This window comes from Chrysemys picta, chromosome 22 (assembly GCF_011386835.1).
Source record: "Chrysemys picta bellii isolate R12L10 chromosome 22, ASM1138683v2, whole genome shotgun sequence".
In the NCBI taxonomy this organism is placed as follows: Eukaryota; Metazoa; Chordata; order Testudines; family Emydidae; genus Chrysemys; species Chrysemys picta.
In genome coordinates, this window is record NC_088812.1 from 19107692 (window position 1) to 19120596 (window position 12905).

General features: G+C 45.1%; 1 protein-coding gene and 1 pseudogene across 1 annotated transcript in view; one reads left to right on the top strand and one right to left on the bottom strand.

Moving 5' to 3' along the window:
* Positions 1 to 12905, top strand: part of LOC135977030 (olfactory receptor 5AR1-like) — a 127333-nt gene that overhangs the window by 62263 nt on the left and 52165 nt on the right. The window lies entirely within an intron of this gene.
* The window catches only part of LOC135977067 (interferon-induced very large GTPase 1-like), a 36241-nt pseudogene continuing 29465 nt past the window's right edge, over positions 6130 to 12905 (bottom strand).

A 12905-nucleotide genomic window follows, 5' to 3' on the forward strand; every position in this document is an offset into this window, starting at 1 on the left:
TTTTCTGGGAGTGATAGATTTCCATTCCATATGGCTAAATACAGTGCCTTGCATGGTGTCAAGTAACAGAGGGGTAGCCGTGTTAGTCTGAATCAGTTCAGAGATGTTCCTTCACATTCCCAGGCCAGGCTGTGTTCGTAGCAGCCAGAGGGATGGGGGTCTGATGGCAGCAGAGGGGGACGGCTCTGTTTCACTGGAGGGGGATGTGGGAGGCTTGCAACCCATGAAACAGAGAGAGAAAAATATAGAGGGTTTTTTGTTAAAGGGGCCCCTGCTGTTACCCGAGCATTATGACTGAGACTGTTATGAGGCTAACGAGGGCTGGGTGCCCTCCCTGAGTGAGTCAGGAGGTGGAGGTGGCACGCCCTCCCTGGACCCTGCTGTGCGGAGCTGGGTTGAGCCCTGCCAGCCCTTGCCCCCACCCCAACCCCAAAATAGAAGTAAAACTATGCCTATGCCAAGGTTTCCCCCCGGCCTGGAGCCCTGTGCTCCCCCCGCACCCTCCGCTGGGCCCTGTTGTTTTTATAGGATGTTGAAGGGGGCCTCAGCAAGAAAAAGGTTGAGAACCCCTGGATTAGATGATCTCTCAAGGTCCCTTCCAGTCCTATGATTCTATGTGGAAAGGAACAATTGAAAATGGGTGACATGGACATGGGCAAATCCACTAAGCAGCTGTGCTGACAGATGCAACTGTGTGGCATGTGGCAATGAAGAGAAGAGATTCCCCCATGGGACAGTAGAAGGAGCCACTGCCCAATCCAGCCACACTCACAGCCCCGCTGTCGAGAAGGGACACAGAAGTAGTGTCATGGGTTGGGGTCACTGCAGAGAGTTTGGGCCATCAGTGTCGTTATTGGGGATTTCTAACCCTATATATTTCCGTCTGTTTTTGTGTGTGTGTATATATAGAGTTATCTAATTTCCTCTGTAACTGTGGAAAATCCATTCTTTGGGGTTGGGGTTTAGCTGCTTCACCTGGGGGTTGCTTCAGTGACTCCAGTGCTGGCCCTGCCTCTCCCATCACAGCGATTACTAACTTGTGCCCCAGTGAGAGCTCAGGGCTCCATGGAATTTTCTCACTGTTTAAAATTTTTGATGAGCAAAGTGGGAAAAGCTTTTTGTTTCATTCTAAATCATGATGTAGTTAAAATCTGCAATGATTATGTAGGTACAGCCTGCAGGTTCTAGCAATATAAATGTTATATAATATTAATCAGCAAAACGAAGCCCATTTTACATGAGGTCCGTCATTCTTATCAGCATCAGGCCTCTCAGAAGGATTAATTTAAAAGTTAAGGGTCCCTGTATCGCTTGGGATCTTGGGTTCATACTTTGGAAGCATCACATCTCCTGAAATGTTTCCTGACCTCACCCACTATCCTTTCTCCCAGGGTTAAATAAAACAAAAAGGTCCAAGGCAACATTTCGAAATAAATAAGCCACTACAAAAAAAGTCAGTTCAGAAGTTTATTTTGTTTAAATATAAATGGTTTTCTGTTGCATCTTATGCATGATTACATTAAAACAAGAATACTGATTTCTTAATGCACAGGGAGAGTAAATGACAGTCATGCTCTAAATATAACAGTTCAATTGTCTTCAACTGATTCTGATTTTGGGGGAACTCAGTTTAAACACTTAACATACATGCCAATCATTTATCTGTGTTTACAGCCTATTCTAAACTAACTACCTCCTACCATGTAGTACTCAGTTCCTTAATCTGCCCTTGTGTTGAATAAAGAAAGTTTCACTGATGCAACTTACACTATGTCTACACTAGCAGATGTACAGCACCAGGCGTTACAGTGCCCCGCAGTGAGTGCTGCAGGTAAAGCGCTGCTGTGTGTTCACACTGCCAGCTGCCAGCACAATGGCATGGCCACACTTGTGCCGCAGGGTGGGGGCGAGCTCAGCACACAGTCCTATGAAAGTGGCTTTCCTCATCCAAAAGTTCTGCAGCCACTGCTCGTCATCCCAGACTTGCATGACGATGTGCTCCCACCACTCAATGCTTGTTTCCTGAGCCCAAAAGCAGCGTCCCACTGTGGTCAGCACCTCCGTGAATACCACAAGCAATCCTGTGTCGTGTGTGTTATGCGTGTTGACATCGTCGTCAGACTCCTCATTCTCACTTTGTAGTTTAAGGAGTAACTGGACTGCCAGTCGTGATGTGCTGGTGAGACCCGTCCGCATATTCCTCAACAGTTCAGGATTCATTCCCACAGACCGAAGAGGCAGACAGCACACAGTACAAAAACCGTTGAAAGATGGCACCAAATGCAGACGGAAGGAAAGGGACTGCTGGGATGTGAAGTGATGCATGATGGGGCATTGGGACAGAACCCAGGATGCCCCGTGACCCTCCCTCTCCCTTCCCACAAGCCTCAGAGGCAGAAAGGGAAGAGGTGCTCTGTGGAATATCTGCCCAGAGTGCACCGCTCTGAATGCCACTGCAAGTGCCACAAGTAGGGTGACCAAATGTCCCAATTTTATAGGGATAGTCCCGATTTTGGGGTCTTTTTCTTATGTAGGCTCCTATTCCCCCCCCCCCCCCCACATCCCTACCCCCTGTCCTGATTTTTCACATTTGCTATCTGGTCACCCTAGCCGCAAGTGTGGTCATGCTATTGCGCTGGCCGTTGACAGCGTGAACACACACACAGTGGTTTCCCTGCAGCGCTCTCTAAGTGGTGCTGTAACTGCCTGCGCTGTACATCTACCAGTGTAGACAAAGCCTTTTGTTGCTTCCTCTTTTCTCCATGGGGATGGTCATGTACCAGTGGCCTGAGCTGGCTCAGTTGTGTTGCCACTCAGTGGAAGGAGGGAGCCATAGCTCTGATCATTCCTTGTTCATTCCATACCCACCATGTGAGCAGGGGCATAGCCGGGGGGCAGTGCCTGTCTACTCCCACATGCCTGGGCCCAGGATTCACAGAGCCTGTTCAGGAGCGTAAGAGGAGAGAATCTTTTTCTTCCTCATTCTCCTGAGTCACGATCTAGCCCCCTAGGATGCATCACTTGTAAGCCGCTGTCCTTAAGATCATCAATATGAATAGAATGAATACATGCAATCCACAGAGTTTACACTAGGACATACAAAATAAGTACAGTTAATAGGTTGATTGGCTTAGCTGCTTGCATATGTTGCATGCTGAATAAAATAAAGCAGAGAGCAAAATACTGGTTGTTGTTTCTTTTCTTCATCTCAGTGAGGTTTTTGTGGTACGAGGATATCCCACAATTCACTGAACCAGTGGATATTGGTTTCAAAGGCACAGTTTCTTTTGGGGCAGGGTGTTCATATTTTTTTCCCTTCTTTTTCATGTTTATCTTGGAGTTTTTCTCCTTCACTTGAAGGGAGATAGACGCTCAGACAGCATCCTCCTTGCCGTCAAACAGCTTGAAAATTCCCAGGGCAGGAGCCAGTCAGAGTACAGAGGTTGTAACAGCCATTCAGAATAAAGAGATTTTGCATATGCATTGTGTGGTAAAGAAATAACATACAGTGATTATGTACATCCCTGCACGCTGGTCAGATAAGGATCATTATTAGCCAGCGCAACGCAAAGGAATTTGCATACTGCATGATCATTGAAAAATATTTATTCAGTGATTACATAAATTGAACATTTTCAACCAATCAAAATTCAAGGAATAGTATAAATTAGAAACCACTCAGTTGTAACCCTTCTGCCAGGTGAAGCTGGCAGCAACCAGGGTCGAGTTCAATATCTAGGAGGTTCTTTTCAATAATACAAAACAGAATCGGCTTGAGCCCCAACCAGTATCCTGGGAAAATTACACATCACCCCTGGGTGCCTCTCAGAGGCAATGCTTCCCCTTTCACAAGCACTGAGTCTGAGTGTAGATCAGAAACTTTAAATGAATGGAGGGAAGGCCACAAGCAGGATTCATAAACAAAACTGTGAGCAGAACACCCACCCTGGAGTCCGTGGGGCATGTCCTCTGCCTCATGTTCTTGAGTTCTACAACCAAAAGTTCCTTTACTGTGCCCTTCTCTGGTCCCTCACCATACCCCACTCACGGTGGTTGTCCTTGGTCAGTGAAGACCAAGGGTTTAGAGGAGCATCTGTGTGAGTTCACCTCCCAACTGGGGAAGAAGGCACCTTCCTAGCTCTGCCATCTGAGCACTTGCTCTGGCTGGCCACCCCACCAGCCATGGTTCCTCTCCCCTGGCCACCCTGCCAGTCACTCGTTCCACTTACTGGTCACCTTCTGCTACCTGCCTCTCTGCTGTGCCCACTGCAGGTCAGTCTCCTGAGGTTTCACCCAGCTCTTAGGGCATGGCTACACTTGCAGATGTAGAGCGCTGAGAGTTAAACCAGCCCTCGGAGAGCACATTAGGGAAAGCGCTGCAGTGTGTCCACACTGTCAGATTCAAATGCACTGGCATGGCCACATTAGCAGCTCTTGCGACAGCTACAGAGAGCAGTACATTGTGTTAGCTATCCTAGCATGCATGTGGCTGCAACATGCTTTTCAAATGGGGTGGGGTGGAGTGTGACAGGGAGTGTGTTGTGTGTATGTGGGGGGCGAGAGAGTGGGTTTTGGGGGGACTGAGAGCATGTCAGCATGCTGTCCTGTAAGTTCAGACAGGAGCAGGCCCCCCTCCCCCGCCTCTCAAGCAGCATTCCACAGTAATGGTTGCTTTGTCTCGGAGCAGATAAGCAGCCGGCTGTCAGAAACGGAGTTTTCAAAGGGCATATCCGCATTCCTGCAGTGATTCCAAAACAATGACAAGAGTGGCCACTTGACTTAAGGCGATTATGGGAGGCCGATCAGAGTGCAGTAATGCAACACCTTGTTCACACTGACGCTGGGGCGTTTCAGCCGAGATGCACAAAGCATTATGCTTCTGGTGGAGGTGGATTACCAGGAGCATTCCAGCTGCAGAGTCCAGATGCTCTACATGCCTTGCCAGTGTGGACGGGTCATGAGTTAGGGCGCCCGGGGCTGCTTTAATGCGCTCTAACTCGCAAGTGTAGCCAAGCCCTTAGTGATTTTCAGCTATTAGGCTGGGCAGAAATGCTGTCCTACCACAAGTGATTGTCAGCTCTTTTGAGCACTTAAAATAACAAAAGGCTCCTAATGGAGCCTATTTAGCTCTCTCGTTTGAACAGTGGGGAGGAACAGGTTAAACCAGACCAGGGACCATTAGGGAGAGTTCACACCTCCTGGCAGAGATACCTCTCCTCACCCCTCTTACTTTCACAGGGATCAGGCATTCGAGCCCCTGGCTTAATGAGTCCTTTCAGCTGAGGGTGACCCCTCATTTGAGGCAGGTTAAGCACAGTTCTGCTCCCCTTTACTCATGCAATAAATGCAACAACACTGACAACAACATTTCACTACCCCTCCATTCAGTACTAAAGTGATTTGTAACCCAACACTAGTCAAAATTGATCACTTTGAGCAACATCTCTATATCTGCTTGATATCTAGGCAGAGTAGGTGAGTTCATGTGAATACAGTTTGCTCCTAAAGTCTCTCCCACTCCCAGCTAGATGGCATGGGAGAACTCATTCAAACCCTGTTTACATAGTTATGTTAGGAAGAAGCTTCCTCTCTAAACATGTTTCTATAAAATTTCCATTAGATGGTTTCTTGCACCTCCCACTGAGACATCTTGTAATGGCCACTGTCAGAGACAGGATGGATCACTGGTTTGATCCAGTACAGCAGGGAGATGAGATACCGAGCTAGATGGCCTTTAGATCTGATCCAATACAGCCAGAAGGTGGGATACTAGGCTATATGGGTTATTGGTCTGATCCAATAAGGCAGAGAGGTGGGATACCAGGCTAGACGGGTTATCGGTCTGATCCAATAAGGCAGAGAGGTGGGGATACCAGGCTAGATGGGTTATCGGTCTGATCCAATAAGGCAGAGAGGTGGGGATACCAGGCTAGATGGGTTATCGGTCTGATCCAATAAGGCAGAGAGGTGGGGATACCAGGCTAGACGGGTTATTGGAGAGATCCAATAAGGCAGAGAGGTGGGATACCAGGCTAGATGGAGACAGGGATACATGGACTATCCGTTTGCTTTGGTATGTCTGCTCCTGTGCAGCAGCCTTGCACTAACTGGAAGATGTGACCTGCCGTTGATTTTTTTGAGTTTTCAATTTAAAAAAGGGCACAGGCTGTCAGATTGGTTCATATTCCCATTTTTTAAAATTCAGGGGTTCGTTTTGTTGAAGTATATCCTATTCAAAGATACACTTGGGATGTCTATTTTTTCAGATAAAACCCTTGCTTTAGGCCCCGCAGTGCATACTCTTTAGTTATATTTTTCCAATCTCTTGGGAGATCTGCTGCTTTCGCATCATACTTCCTAGCTAACTGGTCACTGAATGATTTGAAAACAAATTTCCAGTAATCAGAAGCATCAATGCTGGGATCAGGCTGAATGCGCCAGTCTGGGTAGTAACGGCGGTAATCTTTGAAAGGATGATATTTTCCTGCTGTGGCTACGGTTCGGAATTCACGATTGGAAACCACGTCAGAGGAGCATATGGAATGCTCAAGCTTTTGTGAATCCCGATCCCTGAAGTTCCCTAATCCTTTGGGTCGATGGACTGACACAAAATGCTCTTTATGGTCAGTGCCTCCTGCTTCACAGGGGGCTTTACAGAACGGACACTGCTTCCCACAGCCAAACACTCGCTTGAAGATCTCATCCTGGGGTTTCACTGACAGGTTGGAGAGTTTGGTCTCAAGTTCCAAACGATTAAACTGGGTTAAGATTTGTTGTTCCAGCTCCAGAAGGAAGGTTCGAATGTTATCAGAAAGCTGCTCAATTTTTGCTGTGCTTTTAAACTGTACTCCAACTAAGCTATTGCTGGAAATGACCAGGTCCTGCTGAAGCTCTTTGCAAAAGTTGTCTAAAAAGGCAGAAACTGTGTTATTGTTTTGATTTATGGAGTTTTTCAGAACTCCTTTGATTGTATTTATTATTCTGGATAGAATCCCTTTCTCCAAATCTCCCAAACTCGCCTTCCCTCCATAGCGATCTATCAGACATTTCTGTATCCAGGATTTGACAAACTTTTCATAGTTACTTATGTATTTCACATAGTTGTCAAAGTTCATCTCTTCCAGCAGCTTCTTTAGCACAGAGAACTGGAAGAAGCTTCGGCTGGCGTATTCAACGGCCTGTTCACTGCTGAGAAAATTGTCAACTATTTCTAGTCCGAGCCTTTTGTTGACATAACCCACCAGGGCAGGTTTGAGACATTGATAACAGAAATCCTTGGCCCTTGTTTGGCTTTCATCCTTTTCCAAATAGAGATCCATAAATATGGAGAAATACTGAGGTTTCAGCTTCTCCAGACGTTGCTGAGGATCGTTTTCTTTGATAAAATCTTCATGCATCTTCTGAAATGCACAAGCTGCTTCCCCCAAAATGTGAAGTTTCAGGTCAACTTCAAAACTAGGGGTAGTGGGAAGTTTCTGAACATCCTCCCGTTTTAACCTCTCATTAACCATATGCAGCAGTTCTCCACAATAGGTTTCATCATAGTCTGTTTTGGATTTAACTTTTTCTTCAATGTATTTCTTGCATTCATTCATTAAAGATAGAGCAAGCTCTTCAGTTTTACGGTGACAGTCCTGTAAGAAGAATTCCACAACTGCTGTGGTCCATTTTAGTTCTAAGTATTCCTTCTTCATTGTGAAAGACTTCATTCCATAACCCAGCAGGCTTTTTGCATGTTGTAGCATCTGATTAACGGCACTCCCTCGATTCTCAAAATCCTTTCTCAGCTGGAGTTCCATATCTTGAACAACTTGACGTTTCTGTAAACTACTGAGCTTTAACTCTGACAAGGTTTTTCGCCACATTGTTTCAAATTCTATTTTCAGTTTCTCATTGTCTAGTTTATGTTTTCTGTTCCGGCATTCAGCCAAGAGTCTGTCAACTTTCCCTTCAATTGTCTGCTTGTACCCAGTTTGGATAGTGTCTATCTTGTGCTGTCCTCTTTGGATTCGAATTGCTTCCTCACAGTTACTGATTGAATAACTTTCAAGTTCTCTTTTGAGGCTATTTGCGCTCCTTTTGAAATCTTCTCTGTACTTTTCTATCAGGTTCAAATTTGAAGCTCCACTTTTAAAATACTGTTCTAAATTATCCAAGAGCTTCTTTTCTTCCTCCTGAAGTTTCCCTTGTGCCTCAATTTTTAAACTCATTAAAGGATCACGCTCTAGTTTCTCTGGTGGCTGGTTCTGGATGAAAGTTTCTTTTTCGGATATCCAGATATACATCTTCTTGCGGAAATCCCACTCCCATTCAGAATACTTCATAGACAGCTGGTTATAGGCTTCAGCTACTAGACTGTTTCTAAAGCTAAAGATGAAGTTTTCATGTTTTACAGCTTCCCACAGACTCTTCAGCCATTCAATAAATTCAGGAATGTCTTTGACAGGTCTGTTAAGTGAACGGTTCTTTATGAATTCAAACAGGTATTTCTTTAGCTCACACACACTCTCACTGTATCCAGTGTTTACTGGAGCCATTGGAGGGACTCCATGCCACAGGCCAGGGATGTACCAATTGTGTTTCTCTGGGTTATACTCCATAATATCAGAAAATGCCATTTCCCTGCTTTGTTTTTCCATCCTTGCTGCAGCTTTGGTCATTTCATTCAGCTGCTCCAGTAGATGCTTCCTGTCCCTCATATTTTGATCATGAGCAGACACATCACTGACGTTCTGATGCACAAACTGGCAGTTTGGCTTTTGTCCTATTTCCTCCATTCTGAGAAAGGCATGGACCACAATTTGCAGAATATCCTTCATTTCTGTGGCATTCTCCATGGCCATGTTAACGATTGTTATGTCACTCAATCCAATCACCAGGGTGGCCAGCTCATTGTCATGTTGATAACTGTCTTCCAGTGCCGTTAGTTCAGGGGCCTTCAGACCTTCAGTGTCTATCACCAGGATGAAATCACAGCCACTTAGCTTCTGAACAATTTCTGTAACTTTAATGAGTGTCATGAAGGCTCCTCGCGTACATCGGCCACTGCTCACTGCAAACTGCAGGCCAAACATGGTGTTGAGGAGGGTGGATTTCCCTGTGCTCTGCACTCCCAGCACGGTTATAACCACCATTCTGGATCTACCCTCCAGTCTGATATTGAGATGAGTTAGAACATCTATTACCCAGTTCATGGGGATGTTGGAGGCATCTCCATCAATCAGCTCCATAGGAAACCCTTCCAGCATCAAGTCAGCTGCTATGGCTGGGAGATGGATGAATTATCTTTGGCTTTCTGCCATTTTACCTTCTTTAACCATTGAGCATTCAGCCTCATAGAACTGCCCCAACTCTCGCATGAAATGCTCAACGCCAAGGGAACTATCAGCTATTAATTTATCTAGTTTTTCCAGCTGTTTTCGGTCCACTCCTGGAGTTTCACATTTCTTTTTATACTGCTCCCGCATTTTAGAAAGATTTCCTCTGGCAGTGTTATCGAGGCTAAATTTCATCCATTTCAAGAAGTAATGTTTCTCCATTGTAGGCAAGTGTTCTATTCCATTGATAAACTTAGTCAAACCATTAGTAAGGCCACACTGATTCTGCTGTCTGCGTATCTCTAACCATTTCTGTTTCAGCTCAGATTTATAGTCTTCAGTGGCCATGTCCCCTTGCCTTTTCATTCGACACAGCTCTTTTTCCACTTTAGCCAGGTTTTTCCATGGCTCCCCTTGGAGTCTCAACATTTCTCTTTTGTATTTTGCCACGTCTCTTATTTCTGCAGTGATATCTTTAGCACATTTCCTCGCACACTGACATGCCTGACAGTCCTCATCCACTTGGATTCCTAGGTCACGTGCCATCACAGCCATGGCTTCCAAACTCACTGTCTTGGGAGATGAGTTCATTATGGTTCCTATGGTGGACTGCACCTTTTTCACAAATCCTGCATTATTAGTGGTACTGTCTTTCACCAGTAGCTGTGATTTGCTCAGCTTCAGCACAGGGGCCAGCTTATTAAGGAATCCCAGAGTTTCTATGGGTTTCTCATTCTTGTAGTTAAGGATGAAGTAATATTTAGCTGTTGATTCTTTCAGAGATGATAACAGCGCATATTCTGTCTCACTGATGCTCTCAGTAACTATGAACACTGCTGAGGAGACCTCTGTTAAAAAGCTAAACTGCAGCCACTGCGACTCAATGTTTCCACGCAGATTTGTAACTGCAACAGGTTCTGGGAAAAGATCGGAATTCTCATTTCCACCAGGAAAATACCAGGAAATCTCGACCAGCCCATCTGCGATTTGCCGAAGAACATTCCCAGACTCCATGTCCCGATGGATAAAGAAATTGTGGTGCTGCTGGGAGGGGCTGAGAACATCATTGAGGAGTTTGGATTTGGAAAAGCTGCAGCTCCCCAACCGCACAAAGGAAATGGTTGGCAGTGAAGTGAGCACCAGGCTCTCCTCTCTGAACCCTCTGCTCTCTGCCAGGGAGTGTGGCCTCCACTTCCTCACAATGTCTCTCATGGCCCACAGAAGTAGGATACACTTGTGGATGTCAAGGGCAGGTAGCAGCAGAGGGAGGGCAAATTGGCACATGGACATTTTGGACAGGATCTCCTGCTGCAGGAAACCGTCTGAGTAAAGCAGAACGGCACAGAGAACATCGAGGGGGTGCAGTGAAACTTTTATCTCAGCATCACTAACATAGAAATTGTCATCAATATGCAGCTCTTTATCATCATCAGTCATTTCTTCTTCAGGTGCCCTGTGCCCAATGCTTGTATTTCTGGCTGTCCCATTCACAGCCATGACCTTCCTCAGGAAATGCCAAGGTAAATCACTTAATGCCTCTGGAATCCTGTTTTTGATGCCTTCTGGGCAGATCTCCAGGACATCCCTCAGCCTGATCTTCCTGCTTCTGTGCTTCTCCAGGTTTAATCTGGACAGAATATCTTGAAATGCTTTACTTCTTTCTGCAAAAGGAAGTGAAAACAAACTAAATTTTCAGAGTAGAAAATTATAACTTTATATACAGTTTACTAATTCCTTAGACTGGCTGATGTTGTGGGAGTTATGAAAAGAGAATTGTAATTTAAAGAAAAGCAGTACCCAGTAAATGACAGATGCATTACGCATCCTGGGCTCAATTCTTCTCTTATTTATATGGCACAATATAAATAAAGCCAACAGGATTACTTCTGTGCTTACCTCTCATAACTGTTGTTCTTCGAGATGTGTTGTTCACATCCATTACAATTAGGTGTGGGCGTGTTGCGTGCATGGGTGTCGGAAACTTTTCCCCTTAGCAGCTCCCGTCAGAAAGGCAGGGGAGCCCCCTAGAGTGGTGCCCTTATGGCGCTGTATATGGTACCCTGCCGGCCCAACCTCCCTTCGGTTCCTTCTTGCCATAGACTCCGACAGAGGGGAAGCAGGGTGGGTATTGTAATGGACGTGAACAACACATCTCGAAGAACAACAGTTATGAGAGGTAAGTAACCATCTTTTCTTCTTTGAGTGATTGCTCACGTCCATTCCAATTAGGTGACTTCCAAGCTTACCACTAGAGGAGGGTAGGAGTCATGGAACGATTGATTGAAGGACAGCTCTGCCGACTGCCACATCATCTCTGGCCTGTTGGTTGACAGCATAGTGAGCTATAAACATGTGCACTGAAGACCAGGTAGCTTCCTTCACCAAGTAATTGCTGAACCAACAAGCGGGGATGCCATTTTAGATTTGGTTTTGGTGAGTAGTGAGAACCTCATAGAAGAAATGGTTGTAGGGGACAACCTTGGTTTGAGAGATCATGAGCTAGTTCAGTTTAAACTAAATGGAAGGATAAACAAAATAGATCTGTGACAAGGGTTCTTGATTTCAAAAGGGCTAACTTAAAAAATTAAGGAAATTAGTTAGGGAAGTGGATTGGACTTGTGGATCTAAAGGTGGAGAGGGCCTGGAATTATTTCAAGTCAAAGTTGCAGAAACTATCAGAAGCCTGCATCCCAAGAAAGGGGAAAAAATTCACTGGCAGGAGTTGTAGACCAAGCTGGATGAGCAAGCATCTCAGAGAGGTGATTAAGAAAAAGCAGAAAGCCTACAAGGAGTGGAAGATGAGAGTGATCAGCAAGGAAAGCTACCTTATTGAGGTCAGAACATGTAGGGATAAAGTGAGAAAGGCCAAAAGCCATGGAGAGTTGGACCTTGCAAAGGGAATTTAAACCAATAGTAAAAGGTTCTATAGCCATATAAATAAGAAGAAAACAAAGAAAGAAAAAGTGGGACTGCTAAACACTGAGGATGGAGTGGAGGTTAAGGATAATCTAGGCATGTCCCAATATCTAAACAAATACTTTGCCTCAGTCTTTAATGAGGCTAATGAGGAGCTTAGGGATAATGGTAGGATGACAAATGGGAATGAGGATATGGAGGTAGATATTACCACATCCAAGGTAGAAGCCAAACTCGAACATCTTAATGGGACTAAATCGGGGGGCCCAGATAATCTTCATCCAAGAATATTAAAGGAACTGTCACATGAAATTGCAAGCCCATTAGCAACAATTTTTAATGAATCTGTAAACTCAGGGGTTGTACCATATGACTGGAGAATTGCTAACATCGTTCCTATCTTTAAGAAAGGGTGGGGACGGGGGAGAAAGTGATCGGGTAACTATAGGCCTCTTAGTTTGACATCTGTAGTATGCAAGGTCTTGGAAAAATTTTTGAAGGAGAAAGTAGTTAAGGACATTGAAGTCAATGGTAATTGGGACAAAATTCAACATGGTTTTACAGAAGGTAGATTGTGCCAAACCAACCTGATCTCCTTCTTTGAGAAGGTAATAGATTTTTTAGACAAAGTAAACAGTGTGCTGCTTGCCTGGAGCTAGAATAAAGGATTGA